The sequence below is a fragment of the Callospermophilus lateralis genome, chromosome 2, assembly GCF_048772815.1.
Source record: "Callospermophilus lateralis isolate mCalLat2 chromosome 2, mCalLat2.hap1, whole genome shotgun sequence".
NCBI lineage: Eukaryota > Metazoa > Chordata > Mammalia > Rodentia > Sciuridae > Callospermophilus > Callospermophilus lateralis.
Genome location: NC_135306.1, coordinates 176240900 through 176254272, shown reverse-complemented (window position 1 = coordinate 176254272; position 13373 = coordinate 176240900). Strand labels below are relative to the sequence as shown.

The following is a 13373-nucleotide window of genomic DNA, read 5'->3' as shown; positions in this document are numbered from 1 at the left end:
ATAGCCCAGGGCCTAGGGAGAAACTTGTCACAAGAGTAGAGATACCTTAGAAGGCCCCATTTGCAACATTATACATTTTGAGATGGAACTGTTAATAAGAAATTCAGGTGGAGGTCTCTAGCAGGCCACTAGAAATGAGAGAGCTTGAAAATGTGGTCTATCTATCTATTTAGCCATCTATTCATCCATCCATGTATCCATTTATCTACCTACCTAATCTACCCAACTATCAGATGAAGTTGGTAAGGGAAACAGTCTGAAGAGATGGGGAGATATTTCAGTGCAGCCTCAGATTTGGTGGAAAAAGAGAAGGAAAGTGGTTTCTCAGGGATTTTAGTAAACTAAATTTTATCATGGTTTGGTAACACACAGTCATAAATTAATTCTCAATGAAGATTATTAAGAAAGAAGAATTATAGGGTCCATCTTATTTATGTAAGGCTAGATATATTTTTTTAATATAAGGTAGATGAATTATTTTAAAGGAGAGGAAAAACTGAGTTATAGCCAATTTTAAGAACTACACAAGTTTAAAGCATTACTTACGCAATTATAACCCTTGGGGAACACTCAATTATGTAAGTAGAACTGTTATATATAATCCTTAAGGTTTGGTCATGATACTATTATCATGCAAATTTGTCACCCCTATGATCTAGCAGGAGTCATTTTAAATAAAGCAAATGTACACTGTCAAACAAGAAAATGTCAGGGATAACAACAGCACAAGTTAAACCCTCTATCGTGAAACCCAGGTGTTGGTGGTAAGGGGCAGGGGACTGAGTTTAGGGAGGAAAAGAGGTAGAGAGACAGAAGCAGTTGATACAAGAAGCAGAAACTAAAACATATACTAAATGCATATGTAAACAGAAGCTATTAGATAGTGAAGCAAAATAAGTAAAAATCTGAGTAAACAGACATTAATGACCCTAGAAAAAGTTAATTTTAAAAGGTAGAGACAGAGTGTTGCCAAACCACAATAATGATAATTCATTACTTCTACTACTGAGACTGCAAAATGATAATGTGGCCACTAAGTTGGATAATATCCAAAACAACACTTGAATTGCCATTTAATCTGTCAGAGATCTGCCTATGCAGCAGAGATAATATCTTCCGTATTAACATATCTAAAACCTATATATATATAACATATTAACATATATAATCCCTTCCTTTAAAATTTTTATTTCTTATTTGTTATTTTTAGATATATATAATAATAGAGTGTATTTTGACATATTTTACATGTATGAAGTATAACTTATTCTAATTAGGATCCCATTCTTGCACTTGTGCATGATGTGGAGTTTCACTGGTGCTGTATTCTTATATGAATGTAGGAAAGTTATTACTGTCTTCCCTATTCCCATCCCTCCTTTCTTCCCTTCCTTCCCCTTTATCTAATCAAATGAACTTCTGTTCTTCCCTCCCTACTCCTTGTTGTGTGTCAGCATTCACATATATGGAACCACCAACCTAGATGCCTTTCAACAGATGAATGGATAAAGAAAATGTGGTGTATATACACACAACAGAATATTACTCAGCCATAAAGAAGAATGAAATTATGGTATTTGCAGGTAAATGGATGGAACTTGAGACTATCATGCTATGTGAAATAAGTCAATTCCAAAAAAACAGGTAAATGTTTTCTCTGATATGTGGATGCTGACACACAATAATCCCTTCTTATATATAGGTTCTAATAATCTTTTTTATCATTTAAGTTTGCCTAAATATGTTTCTGCCTTCGGAAACCTAGCAAAGCCTGACATGACACTTTTTGCTTGGCTGGAAGGTTATTAGGTAGGAAAGAGGAGAACAGAAAGAAACAAGAATTACATCATGTAGGGATCCTCAAGGGGAAATATGTTTATAAACCCCACTGAAGATGTGCTCAATACATGCATATATCCATGCACATACAAACATGTACCATACACTCAGATATAAAATAGCAGATTAAATAAATAGGAAGAACTATAGATAATAGAACATATGAGCTTGAATTTGAAATTATTTTATGTAATTATATTTAAAATATATTCAGTTTTAAAGTAATCAGTAGAGACTATAATGAAAGCATGAATACAAGAGTATTTTAAAAACCAATGGACCTTTTAGAAATGACTAGTGAATTTAAAAATTAAAGAGCAGTTCTCTTAAGACAGCAAACCAAAAAAGGTTGTTACCTACATTGTAACACAGATACAAAGACATGAAAACTATGAGAAATATGATAAATAACTATTAAGGAGTAGCGAGAATGAAAGAAAATAAATATAGGATGTCTAACATTTGGAAATGTTTAACACTTCCAGGAATAAATAAATATTAAAGAAGCTCCTACTATTTCATTAAGGACCAATAAAAACAGTCACAATCAAGCACAAGATCAATGATAGGAGCATTCGAAAGGTAATCAGAGAAACAGAGAGATGAATTATAAAATAATGAAAATTAGGCTTTTTATTAGCTATAGTAGATATCAAGAGAAAATGGAATAATATCTACAAATTACTGAGTGAGAATTATAAAACTGTCAATTCTGTACCCAACTAAATTATCATTCAAAACTGAAGACAAAATACTGATAAATTTAGACAAGTATAAAGTGTTTATTACTTATAGATCCTCATTGAAAATATTTAAAATATGGTCTTGTGTAAGAAGGAAACTAATCCCAAAAAGAAGTGTGATTCATGAAGAATTTAGAAGGTCAAAAAATCAGAAAATGTGCTGATAGATCCAAATCAGTACCGTGAAGCTTACTGTCTAAATAGAAAAGATGATATTTGTTTGAATTTTTAGAAGATGTCCTAATCATTATGTACTTTCATTAGTGTCTAGTACAAAGTGAACATTCAATAAATACTTGTTGATTAAATGCATATATGATCCATGTATGAAATAAGTCTGCATCTCATTGTCAGGTCAAATTCTCTATTCTGCTAATGGAGAAATTGAAAATACAGATAACCCAGTATTTTATGACATACAGAACCTGATTTACCACTTAAAATTACAGAGAAACTATTATAAATGCCAAAAGTTATTATAGTTTCCCTTATCATTGTAGGTCTGTGTATGCCTAATCTATAGTCAAATAATGATCACAATGATAAAATAAATAACAATGTTCAGGAAATTATGAACCTGTTTACTTGACAAAAGTAAAGAGATAAGGGAAATATAAGAATGTAAAAGTTGATATAGACTCTTAATTTTAAATTCTGAGGAATACCTTTTTCAGATATTACATAATATTTTAAATACACCCCAAAATATATATATATATATATATGAATGATATGGAAAAACTTGGAAGTATTGGTCTTAACTTTTAGTTACAATTAAAGTTTGTACATCAAAACTCCTGATTCTAGAAATAGGACCTTTAATCTTTGTCAACCTATCAACATTTGGAATTCTCTTTTTGACATTGTTTTCAATTGACTTGAACATTTTAAACTTGAAAATGAAAGCATAGAGTTATTTTCAGAGAATATTCCCAACACACAATAACTGATGGGTGACAATAGTGCTTTTAGGATGATGTTACAGACCGTTGATTCCCTCAACATTTTTTGGGTGAGGTAAAAAGGACACATTACAACAATACCTACCATCTACCCAAGATATGAATCATGTCAATCTCAAAAACAAGATGATAGTAAAATTGCCATATGAAAGTATCTGATTAAGATTTTAAAATGACGAGTTTATATAAATATCTATCATCAAATTTTCAAGGCTTCTGAAAAACTACTTGTAAGAACAAACAATCTTTTTTTTCTTCTTTTTTTTAACCAATAGAGGACAAAATAGCCTAACCATTGATATGCTTCTTTACAAAATTAAATCAATGTGAACACTGCTAATGTGCTGATCATACAATGCCAGCAGATTAATTTTCACTTGCAGAAGCACAAAAAGTATATAATGATCATAAATGAAGTAATGAGGTAAAGGAATGCCTTTTTCTTCCTCTGGAGAGGTTGGAAATTCAGCTAGAGTAATTAAACTCTAGAGGACCTGATTATACTGAATTACTGTCCAAAGAATCTGACGCAGCTAAAGATAACATTTAGGATAGAGGATTCCAACACAACAGTGAATTCCAGGGATTTATAATCATATTGGGTCCTAGGATGGATCCTGAGTTACTTGTCTTCCAGTCTTCTAAACCCTCTCATATCCTAGTTACTTCTTCATTTGTTTGTTCATTCATCCTTTCATATATGCAATCAACGAGTTTCTAGTGGGTCTGAGGGACTTTGCCATAAATAGGCATAATTTCTTCCCCTAAAAACCCTAATTCAAGAAGTTTCCTTGTCTATAATTTCTACCCAATTTCTCTTTCCCTACACTGAAATCCATTGTTCCTTTCTCTTTGGTGCCTCTATAATTTTTTGTTCATGACTCCACTATATCCAGCATTTGTCATAGGATACAGAGTGAGTTGTATACACAACTGTATCTAACCTCTTTATACCTCAGTTTCCTTCACTGTCTAATAGAGATAAACCAATACTTTCTTCACACATTGTTATGAGGGATAACAAGTTTATATAAATATCTACCATCAAATTTTCAGTTAATATATGAAAATAACTTAAGAGAGTACCTAGTATTGCTCAGTAAGTGTCAGTATTACTTATTAATATCAACATTAAGTTTTAGTAGTGTGGGGAAATAAGAATTAGGGAACAAAATCTACCAAGTTATGCTATGTTTATGTATGAATATACCTCAATTCATCATATATATGTGTGTGTGTATTTGCATGAAATATATATATGTATGCGTGTGTATATATATGTATATATATATAAATGCACTAACTAAATTAATAATAATAGAATAGAGATCAGTAGAATAAAGCAAGCAGATCAGGCAGAGGGAGGAACAGAAGGAAAGAAAAGGTACTAGAGAATAAGACTGATCGAACCATGCTATGTACATGTATGAATATGACATAATGAATATCACAATTATGTATAATTATAATGCACCAATAAAAAATTAGGGTAAATCCTTAATAATTTGGGATTGGAACAATTCCTGCTCTCTACTAAAAACTGAGACTAGCTCATATTTTTTTTTTAAAAAAAGAAACGAGTTTTAGGTGTTTTTTTTATCCTTATTTCACTCTCTTCTAAGTTGGACTTCTTGTATAGAATGTCTCTTCATCAGTTTAATTATGAAATATTACTCGACAATTTAGCTGGAATGAAATTACCATATTAAAATACAATATATAACAGTAGTTTTAATCATAAAACTTAAATGACAGAACAATAAGTTTATTATCTTAGATGATGGCAACAATAGCTATGACACACTGGCAAGCCATACAAATTTGAATGTTAAGTTTGACCACATTTCTATCAGAGTGATAATTGAACACTCTTAAAACCTTTACTTTTATTTTGTAATTGTGGCAATGTTAATATATATACTGTATATATTCATATGTTAGTATATATACTTTATATACTTTTTGGGAAAACATGGAGGAATTAAAAAATGCATATTTTTAAACAATAAAGGACAAATTGGCTTGATTAATTCCATAGGAAAAAGTTTCTATTCCTACTAAAATTTAATGGCAATCATAATTTCTTAATGAATGTTTAATTTATTTTTTTTATTTTGAAGGTCTCTGTATTAATGAAACCTTGTTGGAAAAAGATGATGATTTGAAATAGGAGTTGAGGCATGAGTCATCAATTTAAATCATCTTTTTAATTTTTTGAGTTCAATCTATTATATAATATGTTAATATGGTAACTTCATGACACCTAAATTATCATTTGACATTTCATCAGTAAAATTATTTCTTTGGAAAAATATATTTTACGTGTTCCATTGCAGAAAAAGATGACATTTTTCCCCTTCCTAAAAGCTACATAAGCTTGGAATGAAGTGATCAACCTATCATAGATCACATTGCTTAGCTGAGAATAGAGGAAGACCATAGCTAAATATTGCATGTCGTGCATTTGTATGCTGTCTCAATTACCCTGGTTCTAGATGAAAATAAAGAAAATATGGGTATGAGTGTATTTGCACTTCAAATTTCACAAAGAACATTCCCATACACTATCTCATGTGGTTGGTCATGAAAGAAATAGGTATTTCCATTTTCCAGACTAGGAAATAATCAGACTTATTACAGAATTCTACTGGATATACTGTGATTCCAAGTATGGTAGGTGGTCTTCCCTGTCCTGGATTATTCGTTTTTAGAAAGCACAGGAAATTATTTTTACTTTCATAGTTTGAGTTTTTAACAAATAAAAACAAATAAGTAAATGAATTAAATAGACACTTTTCAAAAGAAGAAATACAAATGGCCAACAAATACATGAATAAATTTTCAATATTGTCAGTAATTAGGGAAATACAAGTCAAAAAACTACATTGAGATCTCATTTCACACCAGCCAGAATGGCAGTCATGAAGAATACAAATAAATATAGATGTGGAGAAAAAGAAACACTTTTATATTGTTGATGGGATCATAATAATCAACAACTATGGAAATCAGCATGGAAGCTCCTCAAAAGACTGAGTATGAAATTACCCTATGACCCAGCTGTACCCACTCTTCAGTATTTATCCTAAAGAATTAAAGTCATCATAGTATAGTGATACATACATACCCACATTTACAGCAGCACAATCCACAATGGCCGAATTATGGAACCAAATAAGTGTCTATTAATGGATGAATACATAAAGTAAATGTAGTATATGTACACCGTGGAGCTTTACTCAGCCATAAAGAAGAATGAAATTATGTTATTTATAGGAAAATGGACACAACTTGAGAACATTATGTTAAGCCAAATAAGCAAACCTAAAGTCATTGGTCATTTTTCTCTTATATGTGGAAGTTAGACAGGAAAAAGGAAAAAAAAAAAGGGTAGAGAGAAATCTCATGAAAACCAAAGGGACATCAGTAGAATAAAGAAAAGGAACCAAAGGGAGGAAGGAGGAGATGGAAAGGGTAAATATTGGAAAATGATATTTGACAAATTATATTGTTATATTGTGTGCATTTATGATATATAACAACAAATCCCACCATTTTGTACAACTATAATACACCAATAAAATTGTGAAAAAAATATGGTGTTTAATATGGGTCAGAAACTGTGTTGCTTATTTCCTAGAATTCTTGATAGTTTTTGATGTATTAATACACATTCATTAGAATCAGAAAATATATATAAATATAGTCTCCACACATTACAGCTTGTCAATATACATATTTGTTAAACAAGATATTGCTTAGGAACTATACAAGGTTCAGTAGAATCCCTATAATTCACGTCTACCCAGAATGTGTGAATGTGACCTAAATTGGAAATGGGATGTTTGCAGATGCAATAACTGAGATGAAGACATAGTGGATTAGGTTGGGCCCTAAATCCTACGAGTTGTGCCTTACAAGAAGGAAACTGGGACACAAAGATAGATACTCAGGGAGAACACTAAATGAAGGATACTAAGATGTTAGTATCCACCAGATGCTAGGAGAAGTTAAGGAAGGATTCTCCTCTAGACTCCTGATTATGTCTTGATTTCAGTTTTTAAGTCTCCAAGATAGAAAGAATACATCTCTGTTGTTCTAAACCACCAAGTTGATAGTATTTTTACTGATAATCCTGGGTAAACTAATGCAGAAATCCTCCCAATACTTCCCAAACATCCTTCAAGAAATAGCTCTCTTAAAACATCTCCACTTAATATACTTGACAGATTAGTCCATTTCTCTGTTTGAGTGTCTGAGGGTAGCACCTTACTATATAGTGTTAATGTGGAGTCCCAGTCCCATCAAAAAATTCTGTGCTTACAGCTCACACTGCTAACTATTGTCATTATATAATTGAATCAAATATTATCTAAACTGATGAAATACAAATGTAAAAAGAAAGACAGCTGCTGATTCCATGAAAATTAAGGTGTAGATATGGGAAACTGTGGATAAAGTATTGGAGTACTTTAAGAAGTGCAATCAAATTAGGTGTGCATGAGGCAGTTATAAGACTGAAAAAGTCATGAGAATCTAAAAAAATCCCCAGACTGCTTTGCAAATACCTTGAAATTCTCATTTCATTTTAATAGTAATAAATTCATCTTGTAGGACATATATCATGAATGTGGTTTATTAAAGAATGAACTTTATGGAATTGCCATTAGGACATAAGCATGCATATATACATATGTACTTGCATAGGTTCTATAATCCTCTGCTTTATCATATATTCTAATAACCAAACAATCATAACTCTAGGCCACAAAAAGAAAATATTTTTAGGACTTCAAAATGGCAGGCCAGAAAGAGGCAGTGTCCTGTGGTGCTCTATGACCTAGGTCTCACGTAGTCGGAATACAAGATCTCAGGAGTATGAGAGGACCCCTATACAGTGGATTTTTGCAGAAATCACAGCACTGTGACCCCCATGTAAAAATCAGAGCCTCTGCATTAGAGTAGGACTCCGGACTCAAAGCCCGCAGTTCTTGTTCACGCACAGCTCTCAATTGGTTTAGCAGAATCACCTATCAGCACCTCTGCAGAACTCCAGACTGTGCCTGGCTCCCCCACAGGTCACTCGGGTGCTACCTATCCACAGCACAAAGCTATCGTCCAGCTCCCCCGACCTCACCAGACACCCTGACACTGGAAGCAGACCAACTGCATCTTGGAAAAACTTTCTTGCCATATTTGGTGGTTGTGGCTCTCAGATCAGATCTCCATCTGAGCAGTTACCTGGTTTCCAACTCCCCCTACCCCCCAGTGGTGGTAACTCGGCACAGTGACCACTAAACACAAAAACAGCTCTTAGTTGATCAGGAGTGCAGTGGGACAAGGGCGCCACCCACCTGGTATGAACCTGGGGGTCAGAAGTCCCACAGTTGGGATCTGATAAGTAAGAGAGGGGAGGGGACTAATATCTGGAGCATAACAGAGAGACCAGGATCTGGGAAATCTCCAAGCAAGAGAGGGAAACGATAATGGGGGCTCAAGTCAGACAAGAGATCACAAAAAGAGACCCGTGAGGTGCAGTTTCTCTGCTGGGACTAGTGGGTGGCATTCCCCATTTCCAGACACTCTACACCAGGTCCAGTCTTCTCACCATGGTTACCTACACCATTCTGAGGGCAGAGACACTAGCTTAAAACCGACAACCCCACCTACTGAATGAGAAGAGAAGCAGGAAAAAAAACGAATCTCAAAAACTACCAACAACCCTGGTTTCTTCTTTCGAATATTTTTTTCTTTATCTTTCTCTTCTATCTTTCTATCCTCTAGCCCTCACATCCCCAACATATGTGAAATCAAGAACTTTGCATGAAATATAACTTTGAGGACTGAGTCACCTGAATTATATAATATAGAGAAGTTGCATAAGCCCCCCCTTTTCTTTTTCTTCTCTCTTTTCTTTCTTTTTTCTTTTTTTCCTTATTTTGTTCTTTCTTCTTCTTTCACCCTCCAAATTTTACTTTTTTTACATCCTGTATTTTTCTAAATAAATATGTGTGTTTGTTTTATGCACTGTACTGTCTTCCCATGTACTTGCCTACCCTAAATTACTTTATGTCTATTCCCCTGCTACTAACCCTCTTCATTAGACTTCTCCTTCACATTTTCTAAGATATATTAACTCTATACCCTCACATTTTTCCTTCTCAGCATATCATCCTACACCCAACCCCCAGTTCATTGTCCACTGCCAGATACTGTAAGCCTTTTTATGAAACTATTGATTATATTTTAAATAATAATTGAATCCAACATTTCTGGACATTGAGACTAAACTGTAAATGTCTTAATAACAACAATTTGTTCATAGGTGATGTATTGTTGATATTGGGATCTGTTATCACTGTCCTTCCCCACAAAGGAGGGATCTTAGAACCCTACAAGAGCACTACAAATCTATAGGGTAAAAACAATAACACACCAGACCCACAGAACTGGAAAGGAAGACACACAAGTAACATGAAAAGACAAGAGAAGAAAGTACCACAAACAAATCAAGACAACACATTATGAGAATCATTGGCAAGCTACAGCAGAAAAAATGACAGAGAAAGATTTCAGGATATACATGGTTAAAATGTTCCGTGAACTCAAAGAAGACATAAGGGAACAAATACAATCAGTGAAAGATCACTTCAATAATGAGCCTGGATCAATCCAAAAGAACACCTCATCAGGGAGATAGAGGTTCTTAAAGAGAGAGAGAGAGAGAGAGAGAGAGAGAGAGAGAGAGAGAGAGAGAAAGTCCCTGAAATGAAAGAAATAATAAACCAAATTAAAACTCAAATGAAAGCATTACCAACAGAGTAGACCACTTGGAAGATAGGACATCAGACAATGAAGATAAAATATATCATCTTGAAAGAACATAGACCACACAGCAAAAATGGTAAGAAACCAAGAGCAGAACATTCAAGAAATATGGGATGGCAAAAAAAGACCAAATTTAAGAGTTATTGGGATAGAGGAAGGCACAGAGGTCCAAGCCAAAGGAATGAACAATCTATTCAATGAAACAATACCAGAAAAGTTTCCAAACATGAAGAATGAATGGGAAATCCAAATTTAAGAAGCCTACAGGATGCCGAATGTACAAAATCACCACAGATCCACACCAAGGCACATTAAAATGAAAATGCCTAGCATACAGAATAAGGAGAGAATTTTAAAATCCACAAGAGAAAGAAATCAGATTACATATAGGGGAAAACCAATTAGAGTAATGGCAGATTTTTCAACACAGACCTTGAAAGATAGAAGATCCTGGAGCAAAATATATCAAGCTCTGAAAGATAATGGGTGTCAACCAAGAATCTTGTATCCAGCAAAATTAAGCTTTAGATTTGAAGACTAAATAAAAACCTTCCATGATAAACAAAAGTTAAAAGAATTTATAGCTAGAAAACTGGCACTACAAAACAACCTTGGCAAAATATTCCATGAAAAGGAAATGAAAAACAACAATAAAAATCAGCAGAGGGAGGTATTATACTAAAAGAAAAATTAATCAAAGAGGAAAACCAAGTCAAGTTAAGTAACAAAAATAAACAAATATGGCTGGAAATACTAACCATGTATCAATAATAACCCTAAATGTTAACAGCTTAAACTTACCAATCAAAAGACATAGGCAAGGAGATTGGATTAAAAAAGACCCAACAATATGCTGCCTCCAGGAGACTCATCTGACAGGAAAAGACATACACAGACTGAAGGTGAAACGTTGGGAAAAATCATATCACTCACATGGGCTGCAGAAGCAAGCAGAGGTTTCCATCCTCATATCAAATAAAGTAGACTTCAAGCCAAAGTTAAAAGGGATAAAGATGAACATTACATACTTCTCAAGGGAATGATACAACAACAAGACATAACAATCATAAATACATATGCCCCAAACAATGGTGTAGCTATGTTCATCAAACAAACTCTTCTCAAGTTTGAGAGTCAAATTGACCACAACACAATAATCTTGGGTGACTTTAACACACTTCTCTCACCATTAGATAGATCCTACAAACAAAAGTTGAATAAAGAAACTAGAGAACTTAATAACACAATCAATAACTTAGACTTAACTGACATATATAGAATATTTCAATCTGCATTAAGCAGATACACATTCTTCTCAGCAGCACATGGATCCTTCTCTAAAATAGACCATATACTATGCCACAAATCAATTCTTAGCAAATACAAAAATGTAGAGATACTACCATGCATTTTATCAGATTATAATGGAATGAAATAGGAAACCAATGACAAAATAAAAAGTAAAAATTTCTCCATCACCTGGAGACTAAACAATATGCTACTGAATGGACAATGGGTTACAGAAGACATCAAGGAGGAGATTAAAAAATTCTTAGAGATAAATGAGAACATAGACACAACATATCAAAATCTCTGGGACACTATGAAAGCAGTACCAAGAGGAAAATTAATTGCATGGAGTTCATTCCTTAAAACAAGAAAAAGTCAACAAATAAATAGCCTCACACTATATCTCAAAGTCCTAGAAAAAGAAGAACAAATCAGTAGCAAAAACGGTAGAAGGCAAGAAATAATTAAAATTAGAATGAAATCGAAACAAAAGAAACAACTGAAAAAATTGACAAAACAAAAAGTTGGTTCTTTGAAAAAATAAATAAAATTGACAGACCCTTAGCCACACTAATGAAGAGAAGGAGAGAACTCAAATTTCCAGCATTCGTAATGAAAAAAGTAATATCACAACAGACACTACAGAAATACAGAGGGTAATTAGAAATTAGTTTGAAATCTTATACTCAATAAAATAGAAGACATTGAAGGCATCAAGTCACACAATTTGCCAGATTGAGTCAGGAAGATATACATAATTTAAACAGACCATCTAACATTGACTATCTAACATAGACTATCTAACATTGCAGTATTATTTCCCCACATTTACACATTAGAGGATCCAGGGCCAGAAAAGTTAATTTCTTAAAAGCAGATTCCCAATTACATCTCAAATTCATGAACTTACATATTCTATATTACTACTCTCTTATTAATTAGGTTATAATCTTGAGCAAATTGTTGATCTCCTACATCTCAGTTGCACTAGTTATCAGATAAGGTTTTTTCACTGGGCAATCTTCCTAGGATGCTTGGTAGCTCTAAGCCCTTATTTTCAATACCAGAACATTTTGGATTTTCTTATAAATAAACAACGTGTGTGACTTCTCACTGCTTTTCTTTTTAATATGGTAAACAAAGTCAAAACATACTTACATAAAGAATGACAGAAAGGATAAGGTGGAGTCATGTTAGTGAGTATGAAGTAAGAAAAATAGGTACACAAGAAAAAAGATGAATTTAATGTCAGCATACTAGTATAAATTATTTTGGGGAAAAAATATCATGAAATGTTTTATGTTCACATAACCTACAAGAATTCTGCTCTCACTTGCCTAAAGGAATCTTAATGGTAAGTTGTAAGGGCCCTAAATTATGCAGCTTAAAAAATTAAACACTTAGTCAATACTTCATATTTCATTATCCTAAGTAGAACAAGATATTATTCAATTATGCCATAAAATAATTAACATATGGCTTTTACATCTAAATGATCTGAATAAATTCATTATTAAATTTCATTCTTGAAACTATGGATAATATTAAAATAGCAGTAATCAATATTAGGTTCTATTGATATGCCATACAAATATTCCTTATCTTCTTTAACTATGTAAGAAATTAAATAGGAACCACTGAAAGAAATCTTAACACAGTTTTTGGTAAATAAAAATGATTTAGGGTTTTAGATGATCCAAAAAGACAAATA

The 13373-nt window shown here is 33.0% G+C and overlaps 1 protein-coding gene across 2 annotated transcripts in view; it reads right to left on the bottom strand.

Moving 5' to 3' along the window:
• Positions 1-13373, bottom strand: part of Mettl15 (methyltransferase 15, mitochondrial 12S rRNA N4-cytidine) — a 220074-nt gene that overhangs the window by 13249 nt on the left and 193452 nt on the right. The gene's annotated exons all lie outside the window — the stretch shown is intronic.